Below are 3,997 nucleotides of genomic sequence, written 5' to 3'. Positions count from 1 at the left end.
GGTGAAGGGTACATGTGAGGTCTGTGGGGCACAGGGAAGGTGAATTAAAAAGCGCACAGGGAGAAGAGAGCACTAGAACACACCATATGGTACCATCAGCTGATGCTTCTCGTCACATTTAGGACTTTTGCCAACCACAGTATGGCCGCCCGTTCACATGATGATATTCACAGCTGTCCGGCAAATACAAAGTGATTTCTTCATATATTATTTTACAGAAGGGGACATACTTGCAGATGGCACTGATATGATTCTCTGTCCCTTGCAGTCCAGTGTCAGCCTTGGAGTGTATGGATCTGGGGACATAAAGAAGCTTCCCACGGTAAAAGTGAATAGAGCGGGGGAGAGTAGAGGGGCTGCTGGGTACTAGTGTACCGTAGTATGTCTCCACCAAAAGACATGGGTTGGTCGGGCTGATTTACAGGTAATGCTCAGGTCACACCCACAGATTGGCTCCCGCACACACACCTTCACAGATTTCCCACGTCCTACATACTACGCTAGAAGCAGGCTGGTGATCGTTCTTGTTGGATGGAAGTCATTAGGGGGGGGCCAGGCGCCTAGTGCGGGTTTACCAGCGCTGTCTATAGTGACGGAAGCTGGTCATAGTGTATGTAGTATACAGGAGTGGGTACTGGTGCATTATGTCTCCACCAGAAGCTAAGGGTTGACCGGCCTTAGCTGGAGGTTTCGCCCCGGTCACGCCCTACTTGCCGATTGGCTGCTGGTCTCTGCTGCCCGTCCCCACAGTTGACTTCTCCATTGATTCATCCATGTACAAGACAGTGGTGGCAGCTGACATCCAGCACACAGCACCAGAGACCCGGTGGGGGACGGAGGTGTGAGTTGGCATCGCGGCAGCAGAATACAGCGGCAGACATCCGGCAGGGTATGGCCGGGGACTGTGACAGCGAGGCCGGGAGCGGAGATGGGAGGGCACCAGGGAGGACGAGAGTGACAGCGGAGCTGGGAGGGCGCCGGTGGGGAGAGTCATAGCGGGGCCGGAAGGGGAAATGAGGGCCAGATACTGACAGCAGCGGGGTTGGCAGGGGAGATGGGGGCCAGATACTGACGGCAGCGGGGTCGGCAGGGGAGACGGGGGCCAGATACTGACGGCAGCGGGGTCGGCAGGGGAGACGGGGGCCAGATACTGACGGCAGCGGGGTCGGCAGGGGAGACGGGGGCCAGATACTGGCGGCAGCGGGGTCGGCAGGGGAGACGGGGGCCAGATACTGGCGGCAGCGGGGTCGGCAGGGGAGACGGGGGCCAGATACTGACGGCAGCGGGGTCGGCAGGGGAGACGGGGGCCAGATACTGGCGGCAGCGGGGTCGGCAGGGGAGACGGGGGCCAGATACTGGCGGCAGCGGGGTCGGCAGGGGAGACGGGGGCCAGATACTGGCGGCAGCGGGGTCGGCAGGGGAGACGGGGGCCAGATACTGGCGGCAGCGGGGTCGGCAGGGGAGACGGGGGCCAGATACTGGCGGCAGCGGGGTCGGCAGGGGAGACGGGGGCCAGATACTGGCGGCAGCGGGGTCGGCAGGGGAGACGGGGGCCAGATACTGGCGGCAGCGGGGTCGGCAGGGGAGACGGGGGCCAGATACTGGCGGCAGCGGGGTCGGCAGGGGAGACGGGGGCCAGATACTGGCGGCAGCGGGGTCGGCAGGGGAGACGGGGGCCAGATACTGGCGGCAGCGGGGTCGGCAGGGGAGACGGGGGCCAGATACTGGCGGCAGTGGGGTCGGCAGGGGAGACGGGGGCCAGATACTGGCGGCAGCGGGGTCGGCAGGGGAGACGGGGGCCAGATACTGGCGGCAGCGGGGTCGGCAGGGGAGACGGGGGCCAGATACTGGCGGCAGCGGGGTCGGCAGGGGAGACGGGGGCCAGATACTGGCGGCAGCGGGGTCGGCAGGGGAGACGGGGGCCAGATACTGGCGGCAGCGGGGTCGGCAGGGGAGACGGGGGCCAGATACTGGCGGCAGCGGGGTCGGCAGGGGAGACGGGGGCCAGATACTGGCGGCAGCGGGGTCGGCAGGGGAGACGGGGGCCAGATACTGGCGGCAGCGGGGTCGGCAGGGGAGACGGGGGCCAGATACTGGCGGCAGCGGGGTCGGCAGGGGAGACGGGGGCCAGATACTGGCGGCAGCGGGGTCGGCAGGGGAGACCGGGGCCAGATACTGGCGGCAGCGGGGTCGGCAGGGGAGATGGGGGCCAAGAAAGCAGCGAGGTCTGCAGGACAGATGCAAGCGAACATGGGACACTGCTGACAGTGGGTCCCTACAGCATGCATCAGCCAATCAGCACCTGTGGTCGTCACCTGCCCATCCCCTGTATCTCAACCCGGCTAACCCATGTCTCCATCTATACTAGTGGAGACATAATGCACCAGTACCATGTGGGGGTGCACTGGAGACACGCTTGCTATAGCATATCCTAAAAACATGACCCGTTGGGGTACCTTGAGGACTGGAGTTGGGAAACCCTGGTCTATGCAAACCAGATCAGTAGAGGCCAGTGGGTCCTGCACCCTTAACTCATCCTGTTACTGGTGGATTTTCAAAGTTTTTTGGGGTTCTGTTTTACTCTGAAATGTTGCAACATTTGTATGCATAAAATGTTTATTAAAAAAAAGGTTTTCTTTCATTTATACAAAACTTTTCTTATTCCATTTTTAGATCCCATATAGGACCTTGAAGTTGTTTTTTAACTATATGCAGGTATACTTCTGCATGCCAACGTATTGTAGCTGTGCATAGGTAGGTGTCTGTACATAGCTACATAGTCTATCTGAGCATGCAGCAGCAATATACAGGTATACACATGACATAGCCCGGGGACCTTTGTTTGGCCTAGGGCTGTCTCCGGTGTGATGCAAGCCCCGGCCAATATGCCACGTGGGCTGGAGATTATCTCTACAAGGTGGATCTCTCACTTGTACAGTGAAGCATTAACTAGCAGGATTGGAGGTTTGGGACTATATTACAGCCCTGATTCTGCCATTGATCTCGGGTGCAATGAAATCCGCATTTGAAAGTGGATGTTTCTTGTGCGGATTTTGCTGCTATGTGTGAACACCTAAGGGTGCATTCAGACGTAGCAAGTGTTTTGGGGGAAAAAAAATCTCAACTCGGCGTGCTAGGGGCGTGAGATTTAAAGGAAACCACATCATGAAATTGGCAAAACCATTAGATGTCCGCCACATGATTTAAACAAGACTGGTCTAATTTGCAAACGGAAATTGTAAAAATGATGGTGATTAGTTCAAACTGAAGTATATGAATAATTTTCATAGCTTTCTAATATACTGTGCAATGATTAACCCCTTAATGACCGCCCGTACGTCTTTTGATGGCGCTTTTAGAAGCCTAGTGCGGGTCTCCCATACTGGAGGGCGGGGGATCAGCTGTCTGATGACAGCCCGGCGCTTGCCCTAACATCAGGGACCCGAAGAAACTTCTGATCTACGATGTTTAACCCCTTTACACGCTGCGGTGAGTGCGACCATGGCATGTAAAAGGCTGACAGAGGGAGGGGGTTTCTCTTTCCTCTTTCACCCATCAGACCCCCGCAATGTTGCATGCTATGGCTTGAATATGGCCTCCGTGCAGAGGCGTAACTTGAAGCTCCTGGGCCCCAATGCAAAACCTATAACAGGGCCCCCAACTATAACGCTTTATTCATACTACTGGGCTCCTTATATAGAGAAGAGGGGCCTTATGGGCCCCCTAAGGCTCCTGGGCCCGGGTGCATCCGCATCCCCTGCATCCTCTATAGTTATGCCCCTGCCTCCGTGTCTGCCAGCTACGGTGACCTATGAGCTTGATAGGCTTTCTAATACTGAAGTATAGTAGTGTATTAGAAGAATCATAAAATATGGTGATAGCAAGTCTCCTAGTGGGACAAAAATAAAAAGTGTTAAAAAATAATAAAATTTAAAAATGTCCAAAACCCACCTTCCCCTTTCCTATGTAAAAAATAACATAACTCACATATGCGGTA

Source organism: Eleutherodactylus coqui, chromosome 2 (genome assembly GCF_035609145.1).
Source record: "Eleutherodactylus coqui strain aEleCoq1 chromosome 2, aEleCoq1.hap1, whole genome shotgun sequence".
Classification (NCBI taxonomy): domain Eukaryota; kingdom Metazoa; phylum Chordata; class Amphibia; order Anura; family Eleutherodactylidae; genus Eleutherodactylus; species Eleutherodactylus coqui.
The sequence above is the reverse complement of the archived record's forward strand: the minus strand, read 5'-3'. Positions refer to the sequence as shown.